Consider the following 17,149-nt stretch of genomic DNA (forward strand, 5'->3'; position numbering starts at 1 on the left):
AAGTCACCACACTGTCAATATACATACCACCTTCCCAAGCCAACCCGACACCACAGGAGCTGGATGACTTAATCAGCCAGCTCCCAGCACCCTTACTTCTCATGGGCGACGTCAATGCACAACACCCAGCATGGGGAAGCCTATGCAGCGACTCCCGCGGTAACACCATCGAAGCAGCCATAAACAAACACAACTTTACAGTACTCAACACAGGCGAAGGCACCAGGCTTAACCTAAGGGGCATCGACCGAGCCATAGACCTAACGTGCTGCACAAGTTCAATCCATCACCTATTTGATTGGGCAATATCGTCAGACCCAGGGCCCAGTGACCACTACAAAATTAAACTTACACTTAGTCCGAGGTCAATTCGCCACGTTAAAACCTTTACTCCAGGCTGGAATTTAAAAAGGGCTGACTGGTCGAAATTTGAGGAAATGGTGAACCTCTCACTGGGTGACACAGATCATCCAGACATTTCAGTAATTCTAAGAGCCATCGGCTCCGCAGCACAAGCCAGTGTGCCCAAAAGTAAGCAACCACCCAAAAAGGCATCAGCGCCATGGTGGACTCCAGCCTGCAGCCAAGCAGTAGCAATCAGGAAAAGAGCACTAAAACAATTTAAACGTTGCATATGCGAGGCTCACCGCCTAGCGTACAAACAAGCTGCTGCATCTTGCAAAACTATCTTTAAAACAGAGCGCACTAACTCTTGGCAATCATTTGCATCCAAATTCAATCGCTTCACACCAACAGCAAAAATCTGGAAGCTTCTTAAAGCTTTCCACCTCAAACGCGCACCCCCAGGGCCATTCCCTTCGCTTAAAGTAAGAGGGCAGGAAATTACTGACCCAGAGCAAGTCATGATGGAATTTGCGAAACATTACCATTCAGTGTCAGCTAACAGCTCATACCCACCACAACTCAGGTCACGACTAGGAAATCTTGCCAATAGCTGCGACTTCACCTCCAACAACTACGAAATTTATAACAAACCATTTACACTACACGAGTTATCACATGCCATCAGCAAGTGCGGAAACACGTCGGTTGGGCCGGACGACATACATTACGAATTTTTCCGACGCCTCAGTAAACAATCATTAACGTACCTCTTAGCGGCTGTCGCACAGCCTTGCTCCATCCTGCACCCTCACAGTTTACACTAATTGAAACCTTGCAAAATCCTATTCGTTACGCTCATCGTGTGACGGACGGGCGGCCCGGCCCGCACGCATGTACAATAATAAAGTTGATTGACGCTGCGCTTTGCAGTGCCCAGCCGGCCGCCCTGCGTCCTACATTCACGCGTGTCGGTCAGCGTCCCAGTTTCGTACACGTGTGTTTCATCGTATATAAAGTCCTGTATCTGACGCCAATACAATCCAGTTCACCAGCAGACGTCTTTGCTGAAGGTAAGGGCTAAAGGCCCCGCTGACATTTGGTGGCAGCGGTGGCTGGGGTATCTATTACCCCCCCCCCCAACCCGGACCCATGTCCCGTTGTGTATAGTTATTTTTTTTTTAGGTAGAAAGGTCTTAAATTCTGTTATTTTTGTCGTATAGAAATCTCTCTTCTCATATTTGGTTTAATACTTAAAGGATCTCTCTCTGGTTCCACCATGTCGGTCGATCGTACCCCAGCGGTTTCTAGCCTTAACATTCACCAAATTTCGACATTCATACCAATTTATGACGGTTCATTCCCGATTCAAGATTTTTTGCAAGAAGTCCGTGACGCTCAAACCATGGGTTCCTGGCCCGACAGCGTCACCCTCAAAGTAGCTAAAACAAAACTGGACAGTAAAGTGGCCGAACTGGTCCGAAACCGTCATGACTTGAATCATGCTCCCACCTTTGAAGAATTCGCTACTCGCCTGACATCCGCGATCAACTCTGATCGCCCCGTATCATCCCGTTTACAAGATCTAATGACTTGCACACAACATCCGCAAGAGTCAGTCGATGCGTATGCATTCCGACTCAGAAACAAAACCAAATGTTTGACCGAATGGGACGCTACCCCCGAAACCAAACAGCTCAAAAACCGAACCGCAGCAGCAGCTTTCGTCAAAGGCTTAAAACCAAGCCTACGTCAGCTGGTCTTGCCACAAAACCCATCCGATTTTGATGCCGCCATAGCTTTGGCAAGAACCCAAGAATTAAATTGTGTGTTCCTTCCATCTTCGGACACATCTGCTACACATTCTGTGTCGGCCGCGGAGTTAAACTCGGACGTGGTTCAGCAGTTGCAGCACCGTGTGGCCAGCCTCGAGCTCGCCGCCTCCCAAACCCCTCAGCGTGGGAGAGGACGACAGCCCTTCCGGCGAAACTTTCGCCAGCGTGGGTCGTTTCCCAATCGTGGCCGTGGCTATTCAACGCCACCGTCATATACTCACCAGCGAAACGCATACCCAGCTCGCCAAAGTCATTCTTCCTATCGTCCTCCCTCGTATTCACAGCACCAACAATGCTGTTCAGATCACTGTCACTCATCGAGGGACCGCTATGATCGTTATCGCCGCTCATCAAGGTCTCACTCTCGGGACCGACGGCACCGATCTTATTCAAGGTCGCAATCCCGATCTCCGGATCGGAGGGGATCGAGTCACTCCCGACGGAGTCCATCCCCAAACGGCAACCGCTCGCGACGCTAAATGGGACTACAGCGTTCGCGAGCGTGGCAGCTGATAATTCAGGTACACGCCCTCGTCCACCAATCCTGGAAATCTCTGTTAAGGACCAACCTGGTTCAGCCTTGTACGACACCGGATCCAGCATTTGTCTAATCAGTCACAAGTTTTTCCAGTCGTGCAGCATTTCCAGTCCTCTGGAGAAGTCGTCATTATCTATTTTAGGAGTTACCGGTACCCCAATTCAGATTTTAGGTCATTGTCAAATACCCATCCACGTGTCTGACCGTACTATTCAGCATACTGTTTATGTGACCGATAAGTCACTTTCCTTCGGTTGCGACATCATTCTCGGCATAGATTTCATCATCCGCCACCAGCTACTGTTCAATCCGGACACAAAAAGTGTGTCCTTCCTGCAGCCTAGCGCCGCAACATCCACCCAGCGACAGACGCCGCAACGGCTCAGCCCAAGGCGACGAAAACGTGTCCGCTTCTTACTTGGCACCACTGACTCACCGCGCGACATTGATAACCCGTTGATCTCTTACGACGAAAACGATGCTTTCACTATCGATGAAGGGAAAAATCACCCTTTATTTTTGTACAGATCAGTCGAAATTCCAGCCTTTTCAGAAATGTTCGTTCAAATGAAATTACCGCGCTACTTGGTACCCTCTGAGGCCCCATACTTCATCCAGGGTCACGTCGATCAATCAACGGCAGGTATACAGGTCGCTCGCTCAATAGCGTTCTTGACCAAGTCGTACGTTTTAGTTCGTGTAGCAAACGTTACGGCTCGTCCAATTCTACTTCGGAAGAACTTGCGCATAGCGCAGCTCAACCCTGCTGCTCCCAAATCCGAAACTGACAGGAACGATGAAAACTCGTCAGGACAAACTTATTCAGCATCCACTCAACCTGACAAAGATGACAAAGTGTCTCCAAACGACTTTCAGCTCGATCACATCCCAGAGCCGTACCGATCGCAACTGCGCGATATGCTCATGAAACATGTCGGTACGTTTGGTAATACGTTAGATGATATCAAAATCACAAATGTGTATGAACATCACATTGTACTCTCAGATCCAACCCCTGCGTACAAAAACCCGTATCGACTCCCGTTTGCCCATCGCGATATAGTTAAGTCTGAAATCGACAAACTACTTGCTAGTGGTATCATAGAACCCGCTGTTTCACCGTACAATGCACCCATCATTTTAGTCAAAAAGTCATCAGGTGGTTACCGCCTTGTTTCTGATCTCCGTGTTCTCAACGAAAAGATCAAAGATGATAGGTATCCCAACTCATTTGCTTCGGATGCGATTGATCAACTTTCTGGTTGTACTGTTTTCTCGACACTGGATTTGCTTAGCTCATTTCACCAAGTCCCTCTCTCGAAGTCGTCGAGACCATATACCGCATTCACAGCTAACAACCAGCATTTCCAATATGCCTCTGTACCTTTTGGATTGAAATCAGCTTCCGCCGCACTGAATCGTGCGTTGCAAATTGCTCTTTCTGGTTTACAAGGTATCGATGCATTTCTTTACGTCGATGACATTCTGATCGCCAGTAAGAATTACGATGACCATTTAGAAAAGCTTGATAGAGTTCTCACCCGACTAGAAGAAACTAGATTCGTCCTACGTCCATCGAAGTGTTCGTTCATGCAACGTCAAATTAAATATCTCGGTCACATTGTGGATGAGCATGGCGTACGTCCAGACCCATCCAAAATTCAAGCGATTCGAGACTTCCCCAGACCAAGTTCAGTCAAAGAAATTCGTTCATTTATAGGATTCGCGAACTACTACCGCCGTCACATCCCGCGAATGTCTCAATTAGCTGCGCCCCTGATCGCTCTGACAAAGAAAGATGTTGAATTTATATGGTCTGAAGAATGTGAAAATGGATTCCAATCCATCAAAGATGCTTTAGTTCATTACCCAGTTCTTAGGTTTCCAGATTTTACAAAAGATTTCTACTTGTCTACTGATGCTAGTGATTTTGCGATCTCCGCTGTTTTGGAACAACAGCACGGTGAAGAACTTCATCCCGTAGCATTCATCAGCCGACAGCTGAACAAAGCAGAACGAAATTATTCAACTACTGAAAAAGAATGTTTAGCCATCTATTGGGCATTTGACAGCCTTCGTTGTTACCTTGTAGGTCATTTTACACATGTCATCACCGACCACCTCCCTCTACGAGGCGTGTTCAAAGCTACCAATCCAGGTGGCCGTCTGACCAGATGGTCACTCAAACTTTCCGGTTATGACTTTGATGTTACTTACTTACCTGGTCGTCTGAACGTAAAACCTGACGTTCTGTCTCGCGTTAAAATTGATTCCCAGTCAAAGGATACTTTCCTAGGGTTTGTTTCTGCCACTTCGTTTGAACATGAAGGTTGGACAAGAGAAAAGATAAAAGCCGAGCAACGAAAAGACCCCAACCTCATTCCCATTATCAACCAGTTATCTGGCCATTCAACTGCTCGCATGGATTTACAGCTTCATGAGCCATTGTCAAATTACTTCCTCAGCTCAGACGGCTTGCTTTATCATGTCTCATCTCAAAATAGCAAGACCCGTCCTTTCGTCGATCAGCTTGTAGTACCAGAACCAATGAAAAAGACAATCGTACAACAATATCATGATACTCTATGGTCTGGTCACCTCAAGTTAGACAAAACTGTTCAAAAAATTCGTTTGTTGTTCTTCTGGAAACACATGTACACAGACGTACAGAAATACGTCAACTCATGTCAGCAGTGTATGGAACGCAACGCTCACAAAACCATCAAAAAAGCACCACTACAACGAACGCTCACACCAGCATATCCAATGCATATTTCGTCTTTTGACATTGTAGGTCCCCTCAAAACTTCCTATCGTGGAAACACCCATTACCTTAGCTGGATTGATCATTTTAGTCGATTTCCGGAAGCCATTCCTTTAGCCGAAACCACGACCGAAGCTGTCGCAAAAGCATTTGTTGAAAACATCATTTCAAGGTACGGCATCAGTAAAATTCTTCTTAGTGATCGTGGTTCTAATTTCACTTCAAAACTCATGCAATCCATTTGTAAGCTTCTGGGTGTCAAACGCATCCTTTCATCTCCTCGTCATCCACAGGCCAACGGCCGTGTGGAACGACTGCATGCTACTATAGCAAATATCTTATCTCATTTCGTCGATCCATCCCAAAAGAATTGGGACGAAGTTCTGCCCATGGCTCTTTTAGCCATTCGGTCTTCCATCAACCGTTCTACCGGTGAAACTCCCGCTCAGATATTCACTGGTCGTGATGTACTTCTTCCATTGGACGTCGATGCTCAACTGCCCTTTGATCCTTTTGCCTCCATTGATTCCTACCGTGACTTGCTCCATAAACATTTGTCGGCACTTCATGACGTGGTGCGCGACAACAATGAGGCCGCCATCTTGGCGCAAGAACGATCCCATCCAACCCAATCCAATCCTCCGTCCATCCATGAAGGCATGCTGGTGTACCTTCACAATCCTCAATTCAAACCTGGACTCACCCGCAAGCTTCAAAAGTTAAACAAAGGTCCATACAGAGTGCTGCATTTGACTAGTCCCGTCAATGCACGTATCCAGCATCTGGAAAATCCCGGTGACGTGCAACTCGTGCACGTCAACCGATTAAAAAAATTCACCGAGGACAACCCCTTCAAAGCTCAGAAACCTCCTGTGGCTCACAGTGGTGAAACTGCTACACGTTCCGTAGGCGAAGCTACCCCAGGCAGCAATACTGGCGAGAACCCTCCCATTACGCTGCTGGCCGACCCAGGGACCCATGCAGACGCTCAACCCGAGAGACCACAGGAACAGAGAGAGGTCCGAGATAGAATGCCGCCGCAGCGACGGTTTGAATTGGCAGAAATGGAGGAAATTTACAATGCCCAAGGACCAGCGATGGAACAAGCTCCACCGCATTATAATTTAAGGCCAATAGCCAACTTACGGGCACCTCCAAGATATGGTCAGTAACGTAACTGCCAGTTAAACACAAAAAAAAAACTCTCGTCCTTGTGCTGAAAAAAGTGAGAATTGAGATAGAATATATTATAGAGCTCCGGTACCGTAAAAGAAAAGAGAGAAAGTCTCAGATAGAGCTCAAGAATAGCCAAGGACAAAGATTCTTGTAGGTACCTGTATATATGGAAGCGCTTCCCTTTTGTATATATCCCTTTAGTTATAAGTATAGTTAAGAATTGCAATGCAAAGACATGCAATGAAATGACATGAAATGACATGCAATGTCTTGAATATGGTGTTTTGTGTGACAATGTTCTTCGCATTTTTTGTGACATCATTTTGACATTTGGAAAAAATTAGCTTCTTATGGCGTTACTTGACACTTCAGCCTTGTTCTGTCCACAGATACCAATCTTCGAGATTGTGGGTACAATTATGCACCTCGTCTGATTTTGGATCAATGAACATACATAAAACCAAACAACTACCTACCGGACTCCGCCGAAAGCATACGCCTTGTTATTATACTTAACTGCTACATACCCGAACGATAACGATAATGGCTCGGTAGTCGGTAGGAAACGTTATACTCGTATTCCCCCCTCCCACCCAATTCATACTTTTGATCACAAATACGTGCTGCTCATTCTTGTGGCACCAAAGAGAACGACATCGGACGCTGCCTCTGATTGTACCCGCCAACAGAAAGGTAACCGAGTAAGTAAATCAAAATTATTTGCATAGCGCCCCTTTCACCACCAACGATACGTACCTATCCCTCTCCACATCCAAAATATGTCCTAGGATAGAATCCGTAGTACGGTCGACGGATGTCACTCATGTCCGTTGGCTGCAAAAATCGTCCTACGTGCCAAATCCCTTTGTTCGTCAGGACCCGCATCCGTTTCCTTCAACGCTATCCCGCTGTCCACTAGAGCCGTTTCACTCACTACTGAAGACTCCCTCATTACCATCGAATTTATTACTTCCCAACAATGCCACAAAGAGAGAATTTGTCTATCTCATCGATCAATAAAAAGCTGTGAACCCATTTCTTTTTGTTTAGATGCTCCCATCTTGAACCTTACGCAACGTAATGAAACCTCTGTTCAACACACAGCTCTTACACACTCCCGTGGTCTTTTCGACTCTATTTCTATGACCACAACCTCCATTGGCACATCTATAAAAAACTACGTTATCTCGTTTTTAGCCATTCTGGCTGGTATTTTTACCCTCTCTTTCGTAATCACTCTTTTTAAACGTTAATTTTCTTCAAACTTCCCCGTTATCATGTTTCGCTTCCGCCAGGCTCTTCAAGCCTGATTATATACAATGTACCACAGTGCGACCGTGCCACGCCCGGCCGGCGCCCCGATACATCTACAACTTCGAGGATCTTCACATTATCATGTAAGCGGAAGTGCAACATGGTGAGGCCAAAATTTTGCTCCCTTCTAAGCCTCACGTTTTTGATTGTACATTTTGGTTGCTTGTGTCACATGATGCTTATTGTCACTTGAACGTCACACACCATGGTTCATAAAGAAGACACGGCCAAGTGCCGTCCACATACCTATATGCAAATATGATGGTATGTACTTGTCTTGCTTGTCAAATGTGTATCCTTGTATTACTTGTAAATCGTATGTACTTGTATCGCTGGCCAATTGTTCTTGTATATTTTGCTTCACTATAGGTTGTAGATTTGTCCAAACGTAAAAAGTCGGATACAGGCATTACCACTTCTTCCAAGTTCCCAACATTTCACTACCTAACCATTTATCTCAACACCCCTCGAGTCACAATATAGGTTGTCAGCCGCTTTGCACAACGATGTGTCAGTTATGGTCACAGGTTTCCATCTTCGCGTATCCATCTGGACAAGGGCCCAGTCCAGCCGCGAAGACCTGCACTGGTCGACATCCGTCTGTTCCTGCCATCGAGATTCCCCTGTTGGTTCTCCAGCCACATCAAGCAGCAGTCTTCTAACGCCGACGCCGTCTACACACCCGCCTCATCAACACGGCACGGTGTACCGGTGGACTGAACTCTCTGCGCCACGTCACCACACTCGTGGCAGCGCCTTCCTGCAGGCATCCGGCTACAACATCACCTGACGTCGCCGTCACCTCTCTGGTGACCTCACTATCACCATCTCGGGCGATATCAGGATACCAGCCAGCCGCCGCTGTACTCCAGCACCAAGCGCTGGCCACTCCAGAGGCGCACATACGAGTACCTACGGTCCATCTACATTCTACGGCGTCCGAGAATATTTCTGCTGCACACCATGATGCCTGGCGAACCGATGGGATCTCTACCTGATGCTGCTTTCGATGTCGATCTCCAACAATGCATACCTGTGCATCATACTATCATGTCTTGTTGCAAGTGTTCGTTGACGCCTCCTATTGTCGGCTCCCGGGGAGGGTGAGATAATGTCGCACAGCCTTGCTCCATCCTGCACCCTCACAGTTTACACTAATTGAAACCTTGCAAAATCCTATTCGTTACGCTCATCGTGTGACGGACGGGCGGCCCGGCCCGCACGCATGTACAATAATAAAGTTGATTGACGCTGCGCTTTGCAGTGCCCAGCCGGCCGCCCTGCGTCCTACATTCACGCGTGTCGGTCAGCGTCCCAGTTTCGTACACGTGTGTTTCATCGTATATAAAGTCCTGTATCTGACGCCAATACAATCCAGTTCACCAGCAGACGTCTTTGCTGAAGGTAAGGGCTAAAGGCCCCGCTGACACGGCCATTAATAACCTCTTCATAAACCACTCCTACCCGACCTCTTGGCGGGAAAGCACCATCATACCAATTCCAAAACCAAACAAAGACAAGCAACATCCCAGTGGCTATCGCCCCATCTCACTCACTAGCTGCGCCAGTAAGGTAGTCGAGCGCATGGTCAACACACGCCTCATACACCACCTGGAAACATATGACCTGCTCGACGAACACCAATGCGGCTTCAGGCGCGGGAAGTCGACAACAGACAACATCATTAGACTCATCTCAGACATTAGCACAGGATTTTATCGCAAACGGACAACAGTAGCAGTATTTCTAGATATCACAGCAGCTTTCGATCGAGTACAAAAACCGGCAATTATTTACAAGCTTCACCAACTAGGACTGCGCGGACACCTTGCTCACTTCATCATCAACTTTCTTGCGGACCGAACCTTCCAAGCTAGGTGCAGCACAACACTCTCACCAGCAACATCTCAGGATCAAGGTCTCCCTCAAGGTAGTGTACTATCACCAACGCTCTTCCTTATTATGATCAACGACATGTTCACCACGGCAAAGTACTATGTAAAATACTCACTTTTTGCGGACGACGTGGCCATTTGGGCTACACACCACGACCTCTTCAAGGTCGAAAAAGACGTCCAACTTGGCCTGAACAAAATTGCATTATGGTGCAAAGAATGGGGCTTCACCATATCAACCGAGAAGTCCGCCTCTGTAACCTTCACTAGAAACCGGAAAACCACTAACACTAGGTTAAACCTTAACGGCAAAGCAGTTAAGGAAGCCAAAGATTTCAAATTCTTAGGAGTCCGCATAGATCGAAATTTAACATTTTCTAAGCACATCAAAGACATCAAAAACAAGTGCGCAAAGCGCATGAACCTCCTCCGTGCGCTCACAGGCACAGACTGGGGCGGCGACCGAAAAACCATTTTGCAACTATACAAGGCCATCATCAGACCCATTTTAGAGTACTGCAGTATAGCTTATCACGGAAGCCTAACAGATCACCAGATAAAACAAATAGAAGCCATCCAGAACACATGTCTGCGCATTGCAACCGGGGCCATACCCAGTACACGAAACACGACACTTCTGGCCGACGTCAACATGTTGAATTGCCAGGAAAGACGTATGCAACAACTTTGCCGATATGCCATTAATGTTAAAACAACTCCGAACCACCCAGTGCAACACTGCTTCCGGCCGATAAGCAGACTCGGATGTCATAGACATTCCCGATTACGACACCCATCACTAAATGATCAGTTGAGCACCTGCTTATCTAAACTGCAATTTACTTTACCGGATCTGGCACCCAGGCCTCGAGCAAAACCCTTCTGGCTAAAGGCACCACCCAAAATCGAATATCTTTTCTCTGGAAACAAATCAGACATCACACCAACAGAAATGCAGTCGAAATTTAACGAATACAAAGCACAGCGCCCAAACAAAACATTCATGTACACTGACGGCTCAAAACAGGAACACAAAGTAGCTTTTGCACTGACGACTCCGCACTTTGAATTAAGCAGACGTTTACCGGATAACTTCTCCATTTTCACAGCTGAGGCCATGGCCCTCTTATTCGCCGTCAAATTATGTACCCATGAAAAGCTTAGTAACGTAGTAATCTGCACCGACTCAAAATCAGTCTTACAAGCCCTGAGTAACACCACAAACCCAACACATTTCATCATTTCTCGCATTCAAAATTCTATCCCTGAAAAACGAAACATTAAATTTCTTTGGATTCCTGGACATGCTTCTATCTCTGGAAACGAAAAGGCAGACAAACTAGCAAAGCAAGCATTGCATCTAGCAGAACCACTTGCAATACAGTACCCGGCAGACGACTGCAAGGCCATCCTCGAACTCCACATACAACAACTACGACAAACGACATGGGACGAGATAGGACCAGCACACATGTACTCAATCAAACCCCGATTAGGCTTCTGGGCGACCTCAAAACAAAACACAAGGCAAAAGGAAGTAATGCTCACCAGACTTAGAACCGGACGCACCAGACTCAACGCACCATGGCTAGAACCACAACAATATAACATTTGTGCCTTCTGCAATGTCAACACAGTGCCTACAGTTCAACACATCCTGCTAGAGTGCTCTAACTTCAACCTCCACCGACAACACATTATTGCCTTCTGTCGGCAGGAGAACGTAACGTTGAGCTTAGATCAGCTTTTAGGTGACAGACACCCAGAGCTATTAGCACTTCTCTTCAGATATTTACAAGACACTAAGCTAACAGGAGCACTCTAAAGCACACATCAACGAACAGTTAAGTGCCGTGCCCAACATCCCAACAGTTGACTTAGCGGTAATCACACTCGAGAATTCTCCTGGCTCCGCCGTGCGCTGGTCCAAGCTTGGTGCCAGTTACGCCGGCTGACACCCATTACACCAATCAACCGTGCGCTGGTCCAAGCTTGGTGCTAGATACGCCGGCTGATATTCACTACACCATTCAGCCGGGCGCTAGCCCAAGCTTGGTGCCAGTTACGCCGGCCGACATTCACCACACCACTCAGCCGTGCGCTGGTCCAAGCTTGGTGCCAGTCACGCGCAGACAGGAGAGATTCAAAATTAAGAGAGGCCAACTGGTCTTCACCTCTTCAAAGTTGTTAAATGGCCATGCAGTCTTGTCCTTCAGACAATAATTATTTAGGCCCATGCACCACCCGGCATTGTAGGGTGAACGCGACACCCGGCGTGAGAGGGGGTGTGGGGATTGCCTCCTAACCCGCACGATAAAGAACCCATGGTGTAGTTCGTGAAGAGTAGGCCATGTGCCGGCACCATGGCAAAATTAATCCCAAATCGAATTTATTGTCTTGATGGAGGACAAAGTGGCATCTTAACAACCCTTTAAAGTAACTATAACGTAAAACTTATTCTAATAGTAGGTAAAGTAAGTCCCAGGATCCCACTCACCTCCCAAGAAAGCCACAACGCGTTACCGAGCACTTTAAAGGTCAAAATTTTAGAACTCACACACTTAATTAAAGTAAATAAGCACTTGCAATATCAAAATTCTAGCAATTCGATATTTTTCTAGCAAACAGATTCTTTACAGGCGGCCGAATGTCCAATGGACAGGGACGCCTTAAAACCTCATTTTCACTCACTCACTTATTCAAAACATTTTTGGAATGATCGAAAAGGCAATTTCCTTTTAAATTATTAATTCTTTTTACTTAAACTTCCAATTTCACACCGAACCCAAACCAAACCATATGCCATTTTGAGTACCTAAATGTTGCGTTTTCAGCTTTTTATTGTGTCTCAAAATAGCTACAAAGAGACAACTCACCATAGTAGAAGCTTTACAGAGAAATTGACAGATCGAACCATAGCAAAGCACTACAATAGGTCACTGACATCCACGGGCGTAGCCTTTTTCAATGTTGGATGGCTCTTATAATACAAACATGGAGTCGATCCAGGAATATCGACCGGTCCCGGTCTCGTAGCTCAGTTGCTAGAGCGTTGGATTCCGCGTGGCGAGAGCACGCGGCCCGGTTACAACAGTCCGAGTTCGAAGCATGATGGCCGCTCGGTGTTTATGAGCACCCTGACGGGTGCGCTCATAAACGGGTGTGGTTGCGGTTGGTGGCAGGTCAGTCGAAGGCAATGAGGTTAAGCAGTGGTTTTAAAAAAGTGCGCCGAAGGCGCGACAAAATTTCGAAACTGAACAGGATGTGAGAGCAATCTTGGCATTGGCGACCACACGCGGGTCTTAGGGTTGGAGATTATGGCAAGTTAAGTAAATGGTAAATACCTACCTGATTTGCAATATTACGCCCATGGAAGTCAACATTCGAAGAGCGTGAGTTTTCTTTTCTCGTATGGAGACAGCTTTTAGGATTTACAAGAGTAGAAAAGTTACCCCGGCCGCGCCGGGGTAGGCTGAAAGTTACCCCGGCCACGGCCGGGGTGGCCGGGGCAGGTTCTCCACCCATGCACCCTGTGACACCCAACAGCCGCCGAGGCTCAGTGTCGTCACCGGGCATCGGCTGCATTCGCTATAACCAACAAACAGCTTATATTCAGCCCGAGCTCGGGGAGACAGAATTTCATTTGGGCGCTGAAGGAGTGCCACAAAACCTGCACAGCATGCGATGTGCAGCGTGCATATCATTTCGGTACCGTCCATTTGAACTGCTGGGCATTCATACAGCCCATACAAAGCCTGCTTCGAGCTATAGGATTTGCGGTATTTTAAATTGGCATGTTCAGCGCTTATGCACCAGGACATCAACTTCCTGATGCGATAGTAGTTTCATCGATAAAAGTTCGCCGCTCCCATGTTCACATGCCATTTGTTCACTTTCACCCATCGAATGGAGGATTTACGCAGTAGCTATTCCATTGTTTGTTTGTTGTTGGTTGCCTTTTCATTCTGTGCCAATGAAATTCTGATGGTCATTCGCCCAGAAAATATGTGTGCAGCCACGCCGCACTGCAGGCCAATCTAAAGCTTTGTCCTAGCCGACAAAAAAAGGACAATGATTTACGATCAGCTTGGATCCAAAAGTTGGCTTTTGACTTCCAAAAAGTGAGTACGATCAGTGATAACCAAAACTACCGCACATAAACCTTATCCAATCCAGGGGGGTCTGCTCCCGTGCTTTTCCGCTATCAAAAACTGGCAATAGGCTGGCTCAAGGCCGTTGGACAGCGGCCGGCGCGCTGATTGGCTGACGGCTGTAAATAGGGCGGAGCTAATATGGTGACGTCACAGATCACTCTGCCCGAAGGCCGATAGTGTTATAGTCAATGGAGGGGAATATTGTGCACCTGTTTTTTCCTACTTTGAGTGTCACGTAAGGTCTTTTTCTTTATTTTGGTACAATTGAGGTCGTTCTCGTGGCTGCTACACATCAACTTTCCATTCGTTAACGCATTTGTCCGATTTAGAGCGTCTTGAACGTCGAGCTAACACCAGTGCCGAACGAATAAGGTACCGAATCGCAGTTACCACGAATAGAAAACAAGCCTCATACATCAATGATCAAACTGATGTTCGTCCGGAAGACACAAGCAACTTCTTGCCTATGTGTTGGATTTTTATGTTATTGCCTTAATTTATGTGTTTTCAATGTCGTCCATCTAACCCTCACCGGCCGAAGGGGGAGACGGGTGCCGCCCCCACTCCCATGGGTTTTTCGCGATAGTTCGGAACGCGCCGGCGATAGAGAGGCAAAACTTGGCCTACCTGGTCTTTCCTTCAAGCCGGATCTTTTGACACCAACTGCATTTTCGGGTCAAGTCAGTTTCGGGTCTATGACGTCATAAGTGAACCTCTGCACGGCCCCACAATGTCGTGACTTCGCAGCGCTCTCACAGTGCACAAGAGCCGAGGAGCTTTCACAGGGAGATGAACTTACAGGACCTAGTATCGATGAGAGGTCTCACAGCTTGTATGTCTTGGATTTATCCTAAGGGTCACCTGAGGTCAAGTCCTCACCATGACGTGACCTCGCCATTATAAGTCGATGGGAAAATATGGATACGATATGTAAATATGGATCATCGCCGGATGGCGCCGGCAATGATCCAGAACTATGTCAAGCACACAGAACCGTGACTTCATGCACACGATCCGATGCTTCACTTTTGTATTGCTGACCTTGTGTGACGTCATTTATGACGTCGATAAGGTCATAAGTTTTTCGTCAATAGCTCTTGATCAAATTGAGCTAGCGTAGCGGAGTACGGAAACCCACCAATGGACTCGGGAACACCTGTCGAATCGAATGATATGCGATATGACCTCCTTCGACCAACTTGGTGACCTGAAGGGCTCTGACCTGACCTTCACCCGAAGTCAACATTTTAGGTTGAGCTCGACCGAACAAAATGTATACCATTCGACGAGCCTGAGCCAGGCAAACAAGATGCTGTCAAAATCGCGGCTCTGTGAACATTTCTGACGAAGTTGTTTGCCAAAAACTGACACTTAGCTTGGGCCACTTGACCGGACCTCAGATGTGACCGGTTAACCTGAGGCCTTGAAATCAGCTACTAATCGCTGCGTAGTGCGTCTCGTAACGGCGCATACGTTTGTCTTTTCCGCGAAAATCTAGCTCAACCAGGGGCGAAACGGCGAGTCTTATCAACTTACAACTAACCCCTCCCCTCTCGGCCGGGGCGTATGAAGAAAACCAATAGGTCCGGCGAGGTTTGGTTTAAGAAATATGGCTAGTTAACGATAGGTATTTTAAGTAGCACTGTTTCTTAAGGTGTTTGTATACAAGCGCTGCGCACATAAAAACAAAAAACAAAACAAAAATGTTGGCTGGCACGGCCAGGCAACGGCCCTGCATCTGTACTGTACCGCTGTTTCAGGCGCTTTATATATTACAAGTGCTTTATATAGGTATTAGGTATACATTACACAATATGAAATTTATCATTTCACGATTCAGTACGCATTAGTGAATTACGATGCTATCTAGAATCAGAAACGGTCCAGTTGCGATAAACTTTTGAAATAGCGAAAGAGAAACAGCCACGGATGGGCTATGGCGAATGCATTACCTACTCCAAGAGCAAGATAGAGGAGGTTGGAGCAGGGCCCTCCTTGACTTTGTAGGGGCTAGAGCTGCCACTTGAACAGGGAAGCAATCTTGGAGGAGTTTAGATGCGTTAGGAAGTGAGACTGGAACAGACCCATTGTGTCCGGTAGATGGGTGGAAACTTACCTATATCTAAGAGGTAGGTAAGGCGGAACGTTTACCTGTACCGATTGTTATGTTAATTCTAACGGTTCATTTTTCCTCACTGATCTGTCTGGTGAAAATGTGAGCTGCTAGCTGAGCTGAATGACCGGGAGTAAACGCATTTTAGCGTTAGTTGCATTGCAGCCGACGGGCGCAGAGTGATCTGTGACGTCACGAATCAGTAGTTCTCCCGCTGCCCATAGATGACGCTAGTGTGGTCTACGCATCCCGCCCATAGATGGCGCTGATACATGTTGCCACTTCTCGCGGCCGGAGCAGCCTACCTTTCTATAGAGCCTTGATCCAATCCATCAACCAAGCATCAACTACCGGCTCCCACCGAGCTTCCAAATCCAACCATAGTCACCCATGCACCTAGCACCTATCGAAATCCGGCGCTACCACCGTGGCCAAACCCCACCGGCCGTTCCTATTCCACGGAGCCGGATATGCTACGCTGCCGTGTGAGACCGGCCTCCCACTCCGCGAGCGGGAGTGGCGGTCTGCGGTTGGCGGTGTGTGAGCGGGGGCGGCTGCGGTCAGCACCCGACCCGCGGCCGTCGACCGCCCGGTGGCCGACCCGCCACCGACCACAAGTGGTCGGTGGCTCCGCCACACACCCAGTGGTTTGTGCTTAAAGGGACCATCCCACCTTAACATTAGTTTTGAGTTGAGATAGCCAAGTTTGCGGCCAGGCTCAGAAACCACCATTTATCCTGGTCGCAACCCCCGCAGCTTTATGGTGTTCAAGAAATTTCTTCCCTTTACTTGCAGGGTGGGACCAGCTTAGTCCCTATCTCTTAACCATTAGCGGTTTGTTGATGACGTCAGCAGTCATTTCAACGCCCGCCATTCCTTGAACCCGAGTTTTGCTGACCTTGAGCTCCCTTTTTTATCAACGTGAAATCCGTCGTCGGCGCTGAGAAAGCCTATTGCTTTTCATTTTAATTTGAATATTAGAAGATACCCACCACTGGAACTTGGACTGATATTATAC

At 47.3% G+C, this 17,149-nt stretch overlaps 1 protein-coding gene and 1 long non-coding RNA gene across 2 annotated transcripts in view; one reads left to right on the top strand and one right to left on the bottom strand.

Moving 5' to 3' along the window:
- The window catches only part of LOC122393893 (E3 ubiquitin-protein ligase TRIM9-like), a 42,440-nt gene that overhangs the window by 19,184 nt on the left and 6,107 nt on the right, over positions 1-17,149 (bottom strand). The gene's annotated exons all lie outside the window — the stretch shown is intronic.
- Positions 1,128-9,357, top strand: LOC122393894. Its single transcript, XR_006258771.1, has 2 exons — positions 1,128-1,415; positions 7,045-9,357. It is a non-coding gene; the product is annotated as an uncharacterized LOC122393894 (long non-coding RNA).

Source organism: Amphibalanus amphitrite, unplaced genomic scaffold, assembly GCF_019059575.1.
Source record: "Amphibalanus amphitrite isolate SeventyFive unplaced genomic scaffold, NRLGWU_Aamphi_draft 000561F_arrow, whole genome shotgun sequence".
NCBI classification, from domain to species: Eukaryota; Metazoa; Arthropoda; class Thecostraca; order Balanomorpha; family Balanidae; genus Amphibalanus; species Amphibalanus amphitrite.